Here is a 21,495-nt window from a genome sequence, read left to right on the forward strand (position 1 = left end):
AATATATTTATTTGCATTTAAACTCAGAATAAGCTGATAAACCACTGTGACCCCGTGTGTTGAATTCAGTGGGGAAGGGACCTCAGACATAGAATTCTAAGATTCTTTAGGATAGTGGTGTCACACTGAAAATACAAGAGGGGTGGGGGCATTAATCCATACACAAGGACCCAGAGGGTCCCATATTGATTTAATTTTAAAATGTAAAGTTATCTATATTTTATTGAATTTTTGTTTACTTTGTTAAATATTTTCCAATTACATTTTAATCTACTTCAGACCACACCGAGAGGTTGCCAGCAGCTGGTAGGCAGAATGTTTGATACCTCTGCCTTTAATGCATTATTTCTATGATCACCTACTTACCAAGGGTGTATTGGAGACAGCTAGAGAGTTGATTGTTAAATTTTCAGTGAGAGTATTTACACCTCAGAAATTGGCAAACTGAACAAATCAGGACAGGATTTATTGTTTTGTTGACTGTCTAGACTAAGAAAGAGATGGAGAAAATGTTAATGCAGAATAAACTTTAAAAGGCATCTTGGGTACATTTTTTTTTTCAGAGAGCCACTTGTTAAAACAATTACCAGTATATCATCTGTACCTAACCCAGGGGTTCTTAACTTTGTTCGTGTCACGGACCCCTCTGGCAGTCGGATGAAGCCTAGGGACTCCTTCTCAAAACAATGTTTTTAAACGATTAAAGGAAATGATAAATTTCAGGTAGAAGTTAGTGAAAATAAAGATGTGATTGTTTTCTCATCTAAGTTTGCAGATCCCAGTTTAACAACCCTTGAGCTAACATGAGCCATTAATGTTACATGAGGAAACTGAGGCAGAATTTAAGTCCAGCACATCAGACTCCAAATCCTACATGGTTCCAGTCACTATATAATGTTTCACTCTATCCCCCTGTCTTTTTTAATTTTATATTTTTATCCCATCCTGTAGCAAACTTTAAATGAAACCCAAAGAGGAGTTATACATACACTGGTTTCAGGGAATCAGAGAATGCAGAGGAAAGAGGCCTCCTCCTTCTCTCCGGGCCAGCTGGGATCAGGGAATCCAGGAAATGAGGGGGTTGTTTGAGATGATCTCAATGAATAGGAATAAAAACACTTGGCCAACATGCCTCACAGTGTTGTTAGCCTTCTACATTCTAGATCCTAAGAGCTTATAGCATAAAGGGAGGGGGTGGCAGCTAGAGGCCTGCAGAGGCCTCATCAAGCTGAGAATTAACTTTGGTGGTGGAAAAGAATGGATTTATGAGGAGACCTAAAGAACCCAAGCTTCCAAGTCTAGCCACTGTGGCACACCAGGGGGAGAGATAGAGTGGGAGAGCAGCAGCTGGGGTCCTTCCCAATACTTCCCAATCACATTATATGGACAAAAGATCTACTCCTTTAAGGCCAGGCTGCACTTAAGGACCTAGGAGGCTACATGAGGCCTTAAGGTCACAGGTTTCCCACCCCTGATCTACTCCATCTAAGCACCAAGGTAGCCACTAGCAGCATATGGGAACTGTGGCTTCTGCACTAGGATCATAATGAGCCAGGGTGTGCTGGTAAATGTTAATTACTGGCTCTCTAAAAACACAAAAGGAAAGAAAATGCACATGGGACACACTTTTAAGTTTAATTTACGTTATTAACATTTTTCCTATCACTTTCTTTTTTCACATTTATTTTATTTTTAATTTATGGAATAAAACAAGTATTTCCATAACATAGTATAATAATATAATAGAAAAGGATGATTTTAAGCCTAGACAATCAACAAAACAGTAAGTCAAGCCTTGATTAGTAGGGTTTGCCAATTTCCAAGGTATAAACCTTACACTCAGAATTTAACAAATTGGCTCTATAGCCAGAGTGAGCTGACTCCAGTATACCTCTGCTAAAATGTAGAGCTGTTATTTTCTCTTCTATCATTACTATCAGGAGAGTCATTTATCATGGAAACTCTTTACCTAGCCTAGTCCAAGACTAGGAACCCCATAAGACAAAGTGGGAAAATGGGGTCAAGGAATCCAAGTGTCTAAAGTAAGAAGCTGATTGCTTCCCAGAGACCCAACTAAAATTTTGAAATCCACCTGCTGGCAGAGAATTTTAGCAAAAATGTCATCTTCCTCCACAAAGTAGTGAATGTGGATAGGAAGACCTAGGCTCACTTCCTGCTTCAGACACTTACTAGTTGTATAACTCTTGACAAGTCATTTAACTTCTGTCTCAGTTTTCTCATCTGTTCCTTTGCTAGATAATAATAACAGCTAGCCTTTATATAGCCTATTAAGGTTTGCAACACACTTTACAAATATTATTTTATTTTATCCTCATAACAACCCTGGGAGATAAACTGAGGCAGGCAGAGACTAAGTGGCTTACCTAGATTCACACCCCTGGGAAGTATTTGATTTCAGATTTGAACTCAGGTCTTCCTGAGTCCAGGTCCAGTGCTCTATCCATTGACTCACTTAGCTGCCTAGATCGTTTTTCCTAACCTCTTTCTCTTTCTTTTTTTCTCCTCTCTTTCCTATCCCTTCCTTCTTTTTTTCCTCCATTCTACCCCCTTTCCATTCCTCTTTTGGGTGCACTGGAGGTAGGGCAATGCACAAATTTCTCAGGTACTAGTCACTCAGCAAACAACAATCAACCTTTGAACCAATCCCTTAATGCTCACTGATGTGATTTAGTGGTTCAGGGGTGCTGGGACCCCAATATCACAACAGCGGGTCCTGCCCAAAAGAATTTGACCCACGCCTTCTTTTAACCAAAGACAGGGTTTATTAGAACATCCATCATATTAGGCAGACTCTTAAGGAGCCTGAACATTAGTGATCTATTAGTTAGATTATAAGAATCTGACCAGTGGCTAGATTTTAAAAATAAGAGCAACTTAATGGAGACAAGGTGGACCTTATACTCAGAAAGACTGTGGGAGGGACCTAGGAGTGGCCAGTAAGCTGGGGTGAACAGAACTCCTGGGGCCTGGACCTCATGGTCAAGGGAGAATGGAGCCTAGCTAGGATTAAGGTTGGGAAACGGTCGGGGACCATAAGACAAAGGAAGGCCAGGCTAGGTTAACAGAATTGGGAGATTGGGTATAGCCACAATGAAAGGCCAGGGAGAGATTTGGCCAAGTGGGAAAGTCCAGCATTTTTCCTTTCTGGGGTCTAGATCCCAACCCCATTACTCATCACTTAGTAGAGCTTTGAGATGGAATCAGAACTGAAAGAAGAATGGAAGATGACGATGGAAGATGACGAGGAGTACAGAACGCAGTAGGTGCCCAGTCAATTAGGAAGTACTGAACAAACCGTGGTATGTGAATGTCATGGAATATGATTGCACCATAAAAAATAATGAATATGAAGAATTCAGAGTAACTTGAGGAGTCTGGTATGAACTGATGCAGAATAAAGTAGAACCAGGAAAAAGCGCTTTGAGCAATGACTGCAATAATGTAAAGGAAAACGTGGAAAGACATCCAATGCAGTGAACAATAGAGACTTTGGAGGACTTGGGGTGAAATATGCCCCCTTCTCAGGTCGGGGGCCAGGGGTAGCTAGGTGGTACAGTGCACAGAGTGCTGGACTTGGAATCAGAAAGATTCATCTTCTTGAGTTCAAATCCAGTCTCAGACACTCATTAGCTGTGTGACCCTGGGTAAGTCACTTAATCCTGTTTGCCTCAGTTTCCTCATCTGTAAAATGGGCTGGAGAAGGAAGTGGCAAGCCACTCAGGTATCTCTGCCAAGAACCCCCTTACCCCCCCAAAAAAGGGGTCACAGATCATTGGACATGACTGAACAACAATGATAGAGGGAAGGTGGGAGACTAAAAACACAGAATGACCCCGACATGGAAAATGTATTCATTTATTTTGATGAGCTCTACTTCTTTGTTACAAAGGATTGGGGCTGGGGAATGGAAAAGCTATTTTTAAAAATCCTCAATACGATTTTAAAAAACAAGGCCGCAGGGCTAATTCAAATCCCAGCAGGGGATCTTTCATTTACCATCTGTGTGACCTGGGGTAAATCACATTCCTTCTAGGCCTCAGTTTCCTCAGCTCTAAAATGAGATTTAATTTTAAGGTCCCTCTCTACTCTAAGTGGATTCAAGGTATTATTTTACAAAATGGGAACAATTTGCATTCTCTTGCCCCAGACTCCCCCTCCTGCCTCCCCTCTAGTGTTTACCCTGGCCTTATCTCCCTCCAATAGAAAGTAAGCTCCTTGAGGGCAGGAACTAACTTTTTTTTTTTTGCTTGTGTTTGTAAACCTGGAGGGTAGCTGAGTTCAGGGAACTTAATAAATGCTTGTAGACTAATTAACAACCTAGGCTGTCTTGGGTTAAGCTTTGCCCTACTCTCTAATGATGTAAATACCCCTTTAGTGGTATAAAAGCCCCTGTTTTTCTTAGACCCCTTTTCCCAATGGCTTTAGGCTTCTTTGCCCTCTGGCTTTGAGTAGGCTCAGTGAAAGAAGACTGGGCTTGGAGTCTCAGGTTGGAGTTGAAACCCTTAGAAACTGTGTGACCTTAGGCAAGCTACCAATTAAGCTCTCTCTGCCTCAGTGACCTAATCTGTAAAATGAGCACCCCTTCCAGAGGAATTTGATTTTTAACAATGAGCTAGGCTTTAAGATTAAGGAGGGTCTCTAATCAAGGAAATTTAGGCTTTAGTCAGCAAAAGAGGGAGGTTGGTTTTGATTGGGGAGGAAGGGGAGGGAAACAGGGTAAAGATGGGACACTTCCTCCATTCCTCCCCCCCCCCCAAAAAGAAAAACAATCAACTTCTCCCACTCACAAGGTTGGCCCTGCTCCTGGTGTTTGGACGTAGACAGGCCTTTATTCAGAATGTCTCTTTCTAAAGCATTTATTGAACTCATCAAATATTAAGTACCTACTATGTGTGATGAGGTCTAGAGGTTAGGGGTCCTGGAATCCCAAAATCATGACACCAGAGTCCTGCCCAAAAGAATTCGACCCAAGCCTTCTTTCAGCCAAAAACAAGGTTTATTGAAGATTCGCCATATTACCCAGACTCTTAAGGAATCTGGGCACCTGTGGGCTTTTGGCTAGATCATGAAAATTTGAGCAGTGGTTAGATTATAAGAATCAGAGCCCTAGCTAGATTTTAGGAATCTGAGAACCTGTGAGCTAGTGGCCAGATTGTAAAAACCTCAGCAGTGGCTATATTATAAGAATCAGAGCATCTTAATGGAGATGAGATGGACCTTATGTACAGAAAGACTATGGGAGAGATCTAGGAGTGGCCAAGCAGTCTTTGAGGTAATAGAACTCCAGGGGTGGCCAAGGGAGAATGGAGCCTAGATAGGATTAAAGGTGGGAAGTGACTGGGGGACTAGGGAGGTCTAGGCTAGGTTAAGGGTAACAGATTGGGCATAGCCACAATGAAAGGCAGTTGATGGGATTATAGCCTCAGGGGAATGCCAGAGATTTGGCCATGTGGGAAAGTCCAGGGTTTTTCCTTCTTGGGGTCTAGATCCAGCCTCCTCACATGCATGGCTTTGATAAACTCTGGAGATATAGACATAGAAGGAAAAGTAATTTTATGTCAAAAGTTTTGTACCAAATATACCACCATGGTAAATACCTGCTTCTAAAAGCTAATTAAGGCTAGCTGACAAAGTGATGTCAACTAATAATCCTGTGGGAAAGTACACCGTGCATAGACCATGTGGGGGCTCATAAACTATACCCTTAAAAAGATACACTAGCCCCAACACGTCAGGCTGTCTACAAGTCTAGCTGTGAGGACACAACCCACCATTACCAGTTGGGGTAGGCAGAGCAGCTCCAGAACATGAGGTCTATGACCCTACTCAACTGTAGACCCCATAAGGACAAACACTGTTTCTTACTTAAACTCTACATCTTCCCTAGCACACTCTCCGTGAGTAATAACTGTTTCTTGAATTGACTATCCCTATTTGGCCAGGTTGTCCAAAGCAGTGGAGTTTTTGCCGGGATAAGTCTTCCTTCTTTCTCTGGGCTCCACCTCACTGCTTGCCTGAGTAGGCCTGGGGACCTAGAAGTTTAGGCAGGAAGTCTCATTCTCCACTGGATTCAGGCCCATTTAGTCAACATGAGAATCTCTCTGGGACCCAGAGGAACCGAAAGGCCTGTCTTCCCAGCTCCTCCCAGACCTCACCCCAACCCTCCCACCCAAGACTGCACCTGATCTTCATTAATCTACCCCTCCCTTCCCTGACTCCAGACTAAATTAAGTCTCCCAATGCTCTGTAATTCAGCCCCTTGATAAACCTTCCTTTTCCCCCCACACCCACCTGCCTCCACCCACCTCAGCTGTTCCTGGACTTCAGTTCTGGTCGCTGGAATTTTGACAGCTCATACCTATGAGCTAAAAGGGCTGCTCCTCTAAGCTCTGCCAATATTACATTTCCTACGAGAGTTCAACAGGTTTTTTTTTTTCTCCCTCCCTCACCCTCTCTCCCCTAAAAGTGTATGTGTTTAATTCTGTTGTCAAGTTCTCCCTAATGGGACTTGGCTTTGTTTAGATTCCTGGCATCAGTCACTAATTTTTTTTTATGGGGGAAGGGCAGAGCTAGTTAAATAGCTTTATGACTTTTTTTACATTTTAAGTCGTTAAGAGATTTCATTTTCCTTCCTTGGATGGGAGAAGGCCTCGCTGCATGGCTCCATCTTCTGGGGGAAATTCCCTTCAGAGAGAAGTGGGAAACAGCCTATTTATTATCTGTAAATGTTAAACAAGCCCATTTGAAATCCAGGCCCCTTAGCCAAGCATTTGGGTCTCATTAAAAAAAAAAAAAGAAGAAGAAAGGAAGAAAAGAAAACTTGCTGGCAAATCCCAGCTTTCTTTGACTGGAGCACATTTGCAGAATTCATTTGGTAACTTGGGAGTGGGTTTCAAAACAGATGTGGAGGTGGGGGTGTAGTTCTGCATCACCACAAAGGACTGTGACACATGGGTTGTTAGGAATCATCTTCCTCAGACAACACCCAGGGCCACAACCACCCAACATCTTTGGATCCCCAGCCAGCAGCAGACTCTCACACATTCAACCTTTTCTCACGAAGAAACACACCCATCAAATGCCCTGGATATGCTCATGAAAACAGCTCCAACCCCTGCACTCCATCCAATTGTGTAAATTGGGACACTGAGTCCGGCTTCATGCCTATCTATGCTTCCTGCCTCAATCCTGGTCAGCTTTCCACGTGAGCAGCATTTCCTCAGCACCAGACAAGGATGCAGAGAATTTTGACAGGAGAAGAAAGTCCTATTTAAGGAAATAATCTAGTAAGAAAAGTGCATCTATTTTTTAAGTGCCATCGTGCATCAAGGATTCCAGATGTCCCCTATGCCTGAAAAGCACTCCTTTCTCCCTTCTAATTCACAGAACCCTTGGTTTCCATGAAGGCTCAGCTGAGGTACCACTTTCTACATGAGGTCTCTCCTGATCCCCCGGTTGCTAGGGCCTTCCCTTCCAAATTACTTTGTACAAATAACTGTAGTCTCCCTTAGCTAAATTGTAAACTCCTTGTGGGCAGGGAATTTTGTCTTTGTAAGTCTAACACCTGATATCGTTCCACTACATAGAAATGCTTGTGGATTGATTGACCCATGTCTGTATGTGTCTTGCTTAATCAATTAATCAACATGTATTTAAAGAAAGGCAGCTAGAAGACTCAATGAACAGAGCATGAGCCTAGAGTTCAAATCTGGCCTCAGACACCTACTAGCCTTGTGACCTTGGACAAGTCACTCAACCCTGTTTGCCTCAGTTTCCTCATCTATAAAATGAGCTGGAGGGGCAGCAAGGTGGCGCAGTGGATAGAGCACCGGCCCTGAAGTCAGGAGGACCTGAGTTCAAATCCTGCCTCAGACCCACCATTTGACACGTATTAGCTGTGTGACCTTGGGCAAGTCACTTAACCCCAATTGCCTCACTAAAATAAATTAATTAATTAATTAATTTAATTAAATTAAAAAAAAATGAGCTGGAGAAGGAAATGGCAAACCATTCCAGTATCCTTGCAAAGAAAGTCCCAAATGGGGTCACAAAGAGTCAGACACGACTGAAAAATGACTCAAGATCAAAATTGATTAAGCACCTTTTACCTACCCAGCATTGTACTAGGTGCAGAGGATATAAGTTCTTGTTTTGTTTAGTCATTTCAGTCATATCTGACTCTTTGTGACCCCACTTGGGATTTTCTTGGCACAGATACAAGTACAAAGAATGAAATAATACCTACACTTGAGGAATTTACATTCAAATGGGAGAGACAACAATTACATATAAAATGTAAGGTACAAATATATATGTAAATATGAATACATGTATACATAAGTAAATAAATACAAATATATGTGAAGTCATTAGGGGGTGGATTGGGAGAGAAAGCACCAGTGATCGGAGGGATCAGGACAAGCTTCATGCAGAAGAGAATGCTGGAGATACACCTTCATTTTTTTTTGTTTGTTTTTAAATTAATTTATTTTGGCCAAAATAAAAAAAAATTCATTTATTTTTACAAACATGTATTATCTCTCCCTCCTATTGCTCCAGCCCAAATTGAACAATAAAAAAGTGAAAAATAAACCCCTTATAACAAATACACATACTCCAGCAAAACGAATCCCCACATTAGCCATATCCAAAAATGAATGTCTCATTCTGCATTTTAAGTCCCATCATCTCATCATTACGACAAGGGTGGCTTGCTATATACTCACTCCTCTGGACTCACGGTTGATCATTGCACTGATTGGAGTTCTAAAGTCCTCCAAAGTTATTTTTTTCCTCTATGATAATGTTGTGGTTGTATAAATTGTTCTCCTATTTCTGCTCACTTCCTTTTGCCTCACCAGTTCATCAAGGTCTTCTCAGTTTCCTCTGAAACTGTACATTGTTGTTTCTTATGGCATAATAATATTCCACTACATTCATATCCACAATTTGTTTAGCTACTCCCCAATAGGCAAGTAAAAAAAGGGCAATTATTAAGCACCTACTGTGTGCCAGTCACTATACTAAGCACTAGGGGTATAAAGAAAGTCAACTCAAGTAGTTCAGTCTAATGGAGTGTTTCCAGTTTGGGGCTACTATAAAAGAAATCACAATAAATTTTTTTTTGGTATAGATTGCATACAATACATATAGCTCAAGTAATGTTTTTACACTTTTCATTTCTTTGACCTCTTTGGGGTATATGCCTAGTTGGGGTATAGGTAGGTCAAAGATTATATACAGTTTAGTAATTTGGGGGGCATAGTTCCAAATTGCTTTCCAGAATGGCTGAACCAATTCATGGCTTCACCAAAAGTATAGATCTGTCCATGCCACTCCTCCATTCAATAAACTCCAACAGCTCCCCATTACCTTCAGGATCAAATAGTAAACCTTCTGCTTGGTTTTTAGATCCCTCAATAACCTGGCCCTCTCCTACAAACAAATTGTGGAATATTATTGTGCCATAAGAAATAACAAATAACCTGGCCCTCTCCTAATTTTCCAGGTTTTTTTTCACCTTATTCCCCTATGTATTCTGCATTCCAGTGACACTGATCTCTGTGCTGTTCCTCCCACAAAAAATTTTTCTCTTTTGCATGTGAGTTAGACTGGGTGATAGCTAAGGTGATTGGTGATTGAGAGATTCTTTGATTCTGAATGAGTAGGGGCTTTAAATTCTGTCTCTAAGCACAAGCGGGCAGCAGTGAGAAGGCCAAAAAAGATTCCAGACCACAAGATGGAGGAATAATGAATGTTTCTGCCAGATTCCTGACCCCAGTGATGACTTGGAGACAGCTGCAAAGAGTAGCACGTAAGACAAGCCTGGCCAGGAGGTGGACAGAAAAGCACAAGGGAAGCCACATGGACAAAGACAGGCAGAACACGCATGAGGCCGCCATAGCAGGGAATGGAGGAGATGCTGGACACAGATCATAAGGGCAAAGACTTAGAATTGGAAGGCATTTTTGTACCTGAGGGATCTGAGGCCCAAAGAGATTAAGTGATTTACTTACCCAAGTCACACTTAATAAGCAGCAGAGCCAAAATTTGAACTTGGACCCTTTGACTCCAGATCCAACATTCTTTATACTGTGTCATTCTGCCCATCTTCCATTGGAGTCACCAGCCCTGGGACTTAGCCCAGAGAACAGTAGCTACAGAGAGACCCTGAGGCCAGGCCTTCATTGCCCGAGTTTGTTGAAGTATGAGTCTCCAGCTATTCCAGGGGATGATGGGAAATGGAAGGGCATTATGGGCATGGGAATGTGGTTGATATTGTTTTCCTTGCTTTAACATTCATTTCTGTCTTGATAAAACACTGACTATCTCAATGCTGTGACTTGTCTGTGACTGGTGGCATAACCTGGAAAAGAATGAACACCTGAGTTATCAAGAAGTGCCTAGTTTTCAGACTGGGTAGGGACAAGCCAGCCAAAATTGAGAAATTAATATTAAAAGGGCCCACCATTCAAGCCCGTATCCCTGCTGGTCCAGTACATGAGACCTCACAGGCTCAGCTGTTAATTAAATTTGGCCAAATAAATGAATATGAAAGCAGGTGACAGATTTCAGTTTCCTCACTTGTAAAAAAAAGAAAGAAAGAAAGAAAGAAAGAAAGAAAGAAAGAAAAAGAAAAGAAGAATTCTTACTCATTTTCTGTGTATGTTGTGGATACCTCAAGGAGACCAGTGAAGAAGCTCTTCTCAGAATAATGTATTTTTAATATATAATTGAAGGAAATTCTAAAGTTCAGCCAGAGGTTAGTGAAAATAACCATGGGATTTTTTTCCCCATCCAAATTCGTGGATCCCTTGAAATCTATCTGCCCCATAGATATTTGTCTATAATCTATGTTAACCCTAACCCCTGACCTCGACTCTCGCCTGAAATTGTCACCATTCTACAAAGAAATGTAAAGTTTTGTAAAAATAATTTTTTTGGTGCTGCTTGGCATGAATTGGCCAACAGAGGGCAGCATTTAGCTTCTTTCCAAGAGTCTTAGGCCTTCACTAGACAGACATCTGAGTACCATTTTACCTAATTTCTACCCCGCTTCCTCTATAGAACTGGATGGAGAGAAGAACGAGAGCAGGGGTGGGGAACCTGCAGCCTCGAGGCCACATGTGGCCCTCCAGGTCCTCAAATTCAGCCCTTTGACTGAATCCAAACTTCAAAGAACAAATGACCTGGAGGGCCACGTGTGGCCTTGAGGTCACAGGGTCCCCACCTCTGAACTAGAGAGATTAGGAGGATCATAGGTTTAGGGCTAGAAGAGACCTTACACACCATCTAATCCATCCTTCTCATTTTGCAGATGAGGAGACTAACCCGGCAAGGTCTAGCAACTTTATCAACATCACCCAAGGGGATAAGTGAGAGAAACTGGGATTTGAACCTGAGCCCTCAGCGTCCAAATCTGGGAATCCCTTTCTATTGTCTCAGATATACATTGGTCCTATTTTTATTGTATTTCTATTTATTTATTTATTTATTCATTACCAATTTCCACATCTTCTTCTGGAAGGTAAAATTCTCCTATTTCATTCATTCATATTTATTAACTGATTCATTAATTCCTTCTCTCACTTAACAAATAGTTGCTAAATTGCGTACAGGGCCTGCTAAGAGATGCAGAGAATCCCATGACCCTAGTCAATTATAGTCTAGATGAGGAGATAGGATGTAGTCACATAAAACAGTTCAGGATCAATGGCAGGCAAGATAAGGCAAATGCCTGAGGAGTGATACAGAGGGTGGGGTGTTACCATTCAGAGGGAGTGACCACTATGGACTGGGATGGTCAAGGTAGGCATCCTGGGTACAATGACATGACTGAAGTAGGCAGAGAGAAGCAAAAGGGCATAGAATCAAAGGTCCTAAAACTAGAAGGGACCTTAGAGATGAGTATGATATGTACGTAAGACTGGCTTCCTTGCCTTTCCTTGAATAAGACACTCCGTAGTCCATCTCTGGGCATTTTCACTGGCTGTCCCCCATGCATGGAATGCTCTCATCCCTGCCCTCTGACTTTCTTCAAATCCCAATAAAAATTTCACCTTCTACAAGAAGCCTTTCCCAATCCTTCTTAGCTCCAGCGCCTTTTTTTTCTGTTAATTTATTTCGAATTTATCCTGTATCTAGTTTGTTTGTACGTAGTTGTTTGTTTGTTGACTCTCCCATTAGATAGTGACTTCCTTGAGGACAGGGACAGTCTTTTGCCTTTCTTTGTATCCTTAGCACTTAGCACTATGCCTGGTACACAGCAGGTGTTTAATAGATGTTTATTGACTGACTGTAAATGAAGGCTCAGAGGTCTTGGGGAAGGGAGCAGTGAAGAGAGCAACCTGGCTAGAGGAGTGTGTGTGAGTGTGTGTGTGTGTGTGTGTGTGTGTGTGTGTGTGTGTGTGTGCTGGGGAGTAATTTAGTGAGTTGACAAGTATCCATTGCTAAATTCCTATGTGCCTGGTCCTACCTATGGTGGGTAGCATAGCTTACAAAGTAGTTGGGGGAGATAAGATATCTGATAGGCATCAGTGGGTCAAAATGGAAAACAAAAATTATTAATGGGGCTGGTGGTTTCTGTCCTGGCCTTGGCAACAATGTCCTTCTTCTCTCTAAACATGTTTCCTCAACTGTAAAAAAAAAAAAGGAACAAAATGATCCCTTTCAACTTGAGCATCTATGAATCAATGAAGTCACAAGAGGCATATGGTGAGGCTTGTGTAGGGAAAGCTTGTCTTGGCTTCCCTTGAACAATAGAAATAAGATATGTGAACCAACCCTCTGCCCCCCCATCATATTTTAGGGATGATATTAAATATTAAGACTAAACACGGAATAATATTAACTCACTACTGTTTTTAAGGGAAACTTGGGATTCCAATGACCAGGATTTCCATTTCCAGAGAATTATCAGGCTTTGTTGAAAGTCCCACATTCTCCTAAGCCAGAGTACAGTATGGAGGTAGCTTAGGTGGAACAGAAAGAGGGTTGAGCCCAGTGTCAGGAGACCTGGGTGTGAATTCCAGTTCCTATATTTCCTAGTTACTGTATGGCCTTGGAGTTATCCACACAGCTAATAAGTATCTGAGGCCAGGTACTCAGATCTTCTTGGCTGTTACAGGTCTGGCATTCCATCCACTGAACCACCAAACAGGATAAGTCTCACACCTGATCTCTAAGTCATTGTTGTACTTTTAATGGGGCTTTATTGTGCCCCGTTGTATTTGTTGTACAATATTATACACATTTATTATACCCAAAGGCCCTGGTATTATCACCTCTACCCTGCCTCTCCCTCTCTCTAACACACAGATATACAACCTTTAGAAAATATAAATGGTTAGGGCATAGCAAAAGATCATTATCAATCTGTGGTCAACAAAGGGGATAGACAAAGCCAAAAAGCAAGCCAGAACCCTTGCCTAGTGTTCACACCCAAATGTCCTGGCATGGCCAAAGGCCAAATGCCCCTATGCTACAGCCTTGACTACTCATGTTACCAGTAAGGACTGAATTGGGACAAGATTGTGACTCAATCAGTCAATAAGCATTCATTGAATGCCTGCTGTGTTCCCTACTATACTAGGTTCAGCATAGAGAGGAAACAAGATTGCCATTCTGAAGAAACTTATTTTCTACATAAGGAAAGAAGGCAATATGGTGTAATTGTTCATGGGTAGGCAGGGCCAATATAATAAAAATGACAATTTAACCTAAACTAACGTATATACAATGCATCCCAATTAAATTACCAAAAAATATTTTACTGAGTTAGAAAAAATAATAAAATTCATTTGGAAGAATAAAAGATTAAGAATATCAAAGGAATTAATAAAAAAAAATGTAAAGGAAGGAACTTTAATAGTACCAGATCTTAAACTATATTATAAGGCAGCAATTATCAAAACTATCTGGTACCAGCTAAGAAATAGAAAGGTAGATCAGTGGAACAGAGTAGACGTACAATTTACAGTAGCAAATAAATATAGTGAGCTGCAAATTGAACTGGGATTCAGGTGACTTTGAGTCTAGTCCTGGTTCTGGCACTGCAGTGTGGCCCTGTTTTCCTATCTGTAAAAATGGGAATGATAGTCTCTGCCCTGCCTGCTCCAAAGGGATGTTCTAAGGGCCATATCAGGGGTTAAAAACTGGAAGAGACCAAGAGATCATATTGTCCAGCCACCTTATTTTACTTATAAGGAAACTAGCTAGAGAGATTCAGTTACCTGCCTGAGGTCACGCATATAGTCAGGGAGATTTAAATCCTCTGGATCCAAATAAAACATTCTAATATAGATAATGTGAAAGTGTTTTGTAAACTATAAAACTGCACCATCCGTGTGAGATGATCCTACATCATCAATAAAGGATGATTCTTATGAGAAGATAATTAGCCATGGGTATAACTAGTGTCTGAGTGCTTTCAAAGTAGTACAAATAGTAAAGATGAGCTGAGGTGGCTAGGAAAGTGTCATGGAGGAGGTGGACTTTGAGTAGTTCCTTGAAGGAACTTTGGCAAAAGTGCCTATGAGATCTGTCCATTGTTAATCTCCTATTGGTTTTATTGGGATTACATGGTCCTCCAATTCAGGGAACCTGTTAGGGCTTAGAAAAACATAAAATAGATCTCCTAAGCACCCTTAAATAACCCTTCCCCTCTACTCAGCAGTCCAACTTAATAATTTTCATAAAATTTTAGGAATCTTTCTCTCTGTTTCTATTAAACACCAGACCCCATTCTCCTTACTTCTCCTATCCACCCCACTCTTCTTCTAGAGGGGCACTGGGTAGGTAGAGTAGAAAGAGTACTAAACCTATAGTAAGCAGAGGTGGGTTAGATCCAACTCTACTTACTAGCTGTGCAATCATAGACAATTCACTGAACCTCAGTTTTTTTCATCTGTAAAATGGAGACTTTCCCAACCTCAAAGGACTGTTTTAAGGAAAGTGCTTTGTCAGTCATAAAGTGCTATGTAAATGTGAGTTAACATTTTCTTCCATGACTATTTATTCCCTTTATTTCTGTTAACTCTATTCTCTGGTCCATGAGGCCAGCCATTAACAGGAGGCAGAAACCCTCTTCCACCAGCCATCACTCTCTCCAGGTACAAGAGAGGATTTCTGCACGATGGTGAAGTGGCTAGTAAGCAGTACTTGGAATCAAGGGTTTGAACCTTACCTCAGATGAGTAGTAGCTTTGTGATCCTGAGTCACTTAATGTCACTCAGATTCAATTTTTTTATCTGTAAAATGGGGACAATAATTACACCTATCTCCTAAGAATGATTGTCCTGAAGATCAATGAGATCCTATACTATATTAAAAAGTGAGGGTGGGGTGGACCAGCTAGGTGGTGCAGTGGATAGAACACCAACATGACTCATCTTGCTGAGTTCAAATCTGGCCTCAGACACTTACTAGCTGTGTGACCCTGGACAAATCATATAACCCTGTTTGCCTCGGTTTCCTCATCTGTAAAATGAGCTGGAGAAGGAAATGGCAAACCATTCTAATATCTTTGCCAAGAAAACCCTAAATGGGGTCACGAAGAGTGCAGCATGACCAAAAAAGATTGAACAACAACAAAACAAATGCAAAGTGCTTTGGAAACTTCAGGAGTTATATTAACCTAAGCTATTATTTCTCATACTAATTAAGCCTCTTGCTCTGTAACTTATGGGTGTTCCCTGGGCTATAGATGGATGCAGTAGGAAGATGGGCAGGGTGTGAATGAGTGAGGGAATGAGGCAGCTATATTTAGACCAAATATCTGCCCGCTGACTTACATCTAGGTTTCCCAATGAATCCAGAGCTCCCACCTGCCATGTTCTAATTGTTCCATGATCCAGGACTAAGTCCTCATCCTGTTTAGGCTTCAATTTCAACCTCTGAATAATGAGAATGAGCATAGTTCTCGTTCACAGGGACTATGAAACACAGGGCTTGCCAAGGGCTTGGAAAACATCCATGTTTACGAATGAGATATGATAATCAAATTAGCAAAAAGAGACCGAGCCTGCCTGTGGCGAAAGGTGGGATAGGCACATGTTTTATACCTAAAGGAACACTTGCCCCCCAAAATATCTTCCCTATCAGTCTTGGTTGGTATTTCAAATTCCCACCCTTAGGGTCACTGTTTTAGATTAAGGCAATAACTCTAGAAAGCCTCTGCTAAAGTACAAATGTATGACTTAGGAACTGGTAACACATTAACTCAGCTGCCCTGCTCTCTGAGATTGCCTTCAATCTACTCCGTCTATATAAATGCTAGCTTGTGTGTGTGTGTGTGTGTGTGTGTGTGTGTGTGTAACTAGTTATTTACACAGCGTCTTAGTCTTAGAGCTGGAAGACACTTTGGAGGCCACCAAGTCTAACCCCCTTATTTTCAGATGAAGTTAGGTGACTCCCAGGACCATCACAGAGTTCCTAAGTGTCTGAGATGAGATCGAAACTCAGGTCATCCTGATTCTAGATCCAGCGCTCTATTTACCTGGGCGCCAAGGTTGGCTCCTCCATTAGAATAGAAGCTTCTTGAGGACAGGAGCTGCTTTTGCCTCTGTTTCCCCAGTGCTTAGCAGAGACCGGAATGTAGTGAGCGCTTAATAAATCCTTGTTGACTAGGTACCTGACCTACCCATTAACACCCAGAAACTCCTAAGTTTATTAGTTGCTTATTAAAAACCAGGACCTAGAAAACAAAAACAAACAAACAGAAACAGTTCATGCTGGAGGGGCTAGGGAAAGACTTGGATGTGAACTGGTCCGAGTCTTCTGGAAAGTGATCTGAATTATGTAAGGAAAAGGACTAAAATGTTCAATACCTTTTGTCTCATTAGACCCACTGCTAAGCACATAGGGGAAGGGAATAAATATTTCTCTAGCGCCTACTATGAGCCAGTCACTGTGATGAGTGCTCTTTTACAAATACCATTTGCTCCTCACAACAACCTTGACAGGTAGGTGCCATTATTATCTCTATTTTATAGTTGCAAAAACTGAGGCAAACAGGTTAAATGACCTCCCCAGGGTCACACAGCTGGTAAGTGTCTGATGTCAGATCTTAATTCAGGTCTTTCTGATGCTAGGGGTGCTGGGACCCCAAAATCACAACATGCGGGTCCTCCCCAAATGAATTCGACCCAAGCCGTATTGGCCAGACTCTTAAGGAATCTAAGCATTTGTATTGCTAATGCAAATGGACCAGATCTTAAGAATCTGAGCACCTTAATGGAGACAACATGGACCTTATATACAGAAAGACTGTGGGAGGGAGTGGCCAAGTAGTTTGGGGTGACTGGAGGAGAGGTCTAAGGAAGATCTGGATGGGAGTGGCCAGTAAGCTGGGGTGAACAGAAGACCAGGGATCTGGACCACTTGGCCTAGGGAGAATGGAGTCTAGATAGGATGAAGGGTGGGAAGTGGCCAGAGGCAATTGAGAGGTAACAGAACAGAAGTGGGAGATTGGGCAATAGCCACAATGAAAGTCCCATCGACAGGATTACAGCCTTAGGTGAACGCCAGAGATTTGGCCAGGTGGGAAAGTCCAGGGTTCTTCCTTTTTTGGGGTCCAGATCCCAAAGATGTGGTCTTTTCCTTTCAGGGGTTCAGATCCCATCCCCATCGATTCCAGGCAGTGTTCTGCCTCGCCATTACATAAACTCTAACAAAGTCAAGTTCAGAAACTTTATAATTCATAACTAATTTATATTTTGTAATTTTTACATATAATATAAATCTATATTTATAATTTATAACTAATTTACATAAAATACTTAGAATAGTACTTCTTGAGCCAGTGAAGAACCAGATGTATATTTATGAGACTATGGGTGCCCATTCATTAAGGAAATGATGAGTCAACTGTAGTACATTAATTTAATGGATTATTGGGAGGTAAGAAATTATAAATATGAGTAATTCAAAGAAATCCAAACTGCTAAGATTCCCACAGACTGTTGCAGGATGAAGTAAACAGAACCAGGAGAACAATTATAAGAAACAATTTAGGGGATTAGGCTTCCACAGCAGGATAAGAAATTCCAAGATCTTGTGGATAGTCCTCAACCAATCAGAAAGTACTCCAAACTTTTCTATAAACAACTAGTTCTTAAGAAAAAGCCCCAGAGGCTAAACCAGTTGCAACCAGCCCCGTTCAAGGACGGCTGCTGGGCAAAGGCTTTTCTCCACTGCACTTGCTTAATAAACTTTTTGAATATGAACTGACACACCCCAAGGCTGGAGATAGCTGCCATTTTTTAACATGGGACCCATGAAGTGGGCAGAGTTAACAGAACATGGATGAACATGCGATGGGCTGTCCAGGAGGAGTGTAACTCAGATGAACCAAACCAATCGCAGCCCTGATGGGTGGAGTATGGATCTTACTAACGGGTTTAAAAGTTGATTCTACCACTGAACCAGCGCCCACATGCTACTAAAGTGCGTTGTGCCCGCTTCTATCCAGAGAAGCATAATAAAGGCTTTCCTTCACTCACTCACTGTAATAGATTTTTGTTTCAGATTTTTCTAACACAATGACTATAATAATGTAAATGAAAAGGACACTAAAAAAAGAAACCAAACTCTGTGTTATTGTAATAACCAATCTTGGTCACAGATCAAGAGAGTGAAACATATCTCCCAACCTGTTAGTGGAGAGGTAATGTTGAGGTCTAGATGTTTAGGGGTGCTGTAACCCCAAAATATCAAGAGCAAAGAGACACGGGTCCTGCCCGAAAGAATTCAACCCAAGCCTACTTGCAGCCAGAGACAAGGTTTATTAAAGACCTGCCATATTGGCCAGACTCTTAAGGAATCTGAACATTTGTGAGCTATTGGCTAGATTGTAAAAATCTGAGCCTTTGGCTACACTCTTAAGAATCTGAGCACCTTAATGGAGACGAGATGGACCTTATATACAGAAAGACTATGGGAGATATCTAGGGATCCAAGGGAGAATGCAGTCTAGATAGGATTAAGGGTGAAAAGTGGCCTGGGACCATAGAGAGGTAAACTGATGGAGGGCTAGGCTAGGTTAAGGGTAACAGAATTGGGAGAGAGAAGATAAAGGCCAGTTGATGGGATTATAGCCTCAGTCAAAATCCAGAAATTGGGCCATGTGGGAAAGTCCGGAGTTTTTTCTTTCTGGGGTCCAGATCCCAAAGACATTGCATTTTCTTTTTAGGGGATCAGATCCTATCTCCATCAGTAGGATGGTTAGAGGGGCAGAGTATCTATTATTTTGGCTTAATTGTTTTACTAGTTAACAAAACCAGTTTTATTCTTATGTGGGGGAGTAATCTACAAATTTCTTTGATACAAAAATAAAAGGCATCAATAAATTTCATTTTCAAGAAAAAATAATAATAATACTAGCTAGCATTTATATGGTGCTTTAAGGTTTACAAATTAAGGTCTTTCTCAGGTCTCAATTTGTCTGAGGCAATGCCCATTCAACAACTAAGGGCTAGATTAGAATTGAGACCAAAAAAAAATGGCCTAGTTTACCATGACAAAAGTATTAATTTAGGAGGGGAAGACCCTTGGAGTTTCTGGTTGGAACAGAAAGTAATTGCTATTTACACTCATATACAGGTTAAAATATCAAGGAGATCAATCAACAAGCATTTCTGTAGCAGACCTTGTGCTAAGTGCTGGAGATACAAAGGAAATGGTAAAACATCATTTACTCTCAGGTTGCTTCTCTCCTAATGAACATGAATATCACGTATGAATATCTGACCAAGGCCAACAGTGTGGTAGGGACAGTAAAGGCTGCAGACATTCAACAGAAAGTGAGAACATGGTAGACTGGAACCATCAGGGAAGGATTCAAGGGGAAGGTTACATTCTATAGGGAAAGATGAATGGGATTCAGAGAGGAAGAGAACTATTTTGTTGGAAACCCTGTTAACAAAAGGCATAGAAGGAGGAATAGGTAGGCCCTGTTTGGGAGATGTTGAGTAGAAGCATTGGATAAGATTTGAAGGTTTATTCAAGCCAGCAATGAAAGACAGGTTCAAACTGGTTGTGGAAAGCTGTAAAAGTTGGGTCAAACAAAGTTAAAGCTAAAATAGATTTAATCAAAAGAGAAAAATAGGGAAATTACACTATATGCCAGCCATGTTAATCAACATTGTTTTAGCTTATTTAAAATAACTAGACAGTATAAGGTTGGAATACTGCTGTGGTATAGGAAATGATGAGCTGGTGGACTTAGAAAAATATGGAAAGACTTGGACTTATCAAGGAAGAGGTTATCCACCTTCAGACAAAACTCTATGAACGGCAGTCTGAGGGCTCTGAAGGTACAGTGTCAGGGAATGCCCTTGGGTTAGGGAAGGAGGACAATAAGGAAATTTGGGAGCAAAATAAGGAATTAAGTATTTTCATAAATAAAACTGTCCTATGTGATACTTATTTTTGATACATAAACAACCTCATGCCTGTCAGTCACAGTACAGGAAGAGTGGACTGGCTTCTGAGATGCCTTCCAGCGCTAGAACTTTATGATCTAAATATAAAATTTCCTTTTTAGATTAGACCTGTCCACACTATTGCTATCTCTCATGAATTTTTTTGTCTATCAAAAATTATTTTCACATATGAGAGATAGAGTCAGAAAGGTAGGTTTAGTCTATAAAATGTTTTCCTATTTATATCATCAAGCTGGAAGAAACCTTTGAGACCATCTAGTCCAACATCTTCATCTGAGAGATAAGGAAATTGAAGCCTCAGAGGAGTTAAGTGACTTCTCCAAGGTCATACTACTAGTGAGTGGCTAATGTAGGCTGTAAATCCAGGTCTTCTAACTCCAAATCCAGTGCATTTTCCAGTGTATGGGATATTGTTCTTGTCCAGACATTCCACCTACACTAATATTATCTGATGAAAGGAGAAATATAGTGGCAAGTGCTTCCCCACTCCAGTCCATCCTTTACTCAGCTATCAAATTGATCTTCCTTAAGCACATATCTGACTGTTGAGGTTTATGGAGTTAGGGATGCTGGGACCCCAAAATCACAACACGCGGGTCCTGCCTGAAAGAATTTGATCCAAGCCCTCTTTCAGCCAAAGACAAGGTTTATTAGAACATCTGCCATATTGGCCAGACTCTTAAGGGATCTGAATATTACTGAGCTAATGGCTGGATTTTAAGAATCTGAGCACCTTAATGGAGACAAGATGGACCTCATATACAGAAAGACTGTGGGAGAGATCTAGAAGTGGCCAAATAGTCTGTGGGGACTGTGAGGTAATAGAATACCAGGGACCTGGACCACAGTGGCCAAGGGAGAATGGAGCCTAGCTAGGATTAAGGGTGGGAAGTGGCCAGGGGCATAGGGAGGTAAGACAGTGGAGGGCTAGTTTAGGTTAAGGGTAACAGAGAATTAGGAGATTGGGTGTAGCCACAATGAAAGGCCTGTTGATGGGATTATAGCCTCAGGGGAACTGCAGAAATTAGGCCAT

Source organism: Vombatus ursinus, unplaced genomic scaffold (genome assembly GCF_900497805.2).
Source record: "Vombatus ursinus unplaced genomic scaffold, bare-nosed wombat genome assembly UNPS02000749.1, whole genome shotgun sequence".
NCBI lineage: Eukaryota > Metazoa > Chordata > Mammalia > Diprotodontia > Vombatidae > Vombatus > Vombatus ursinus.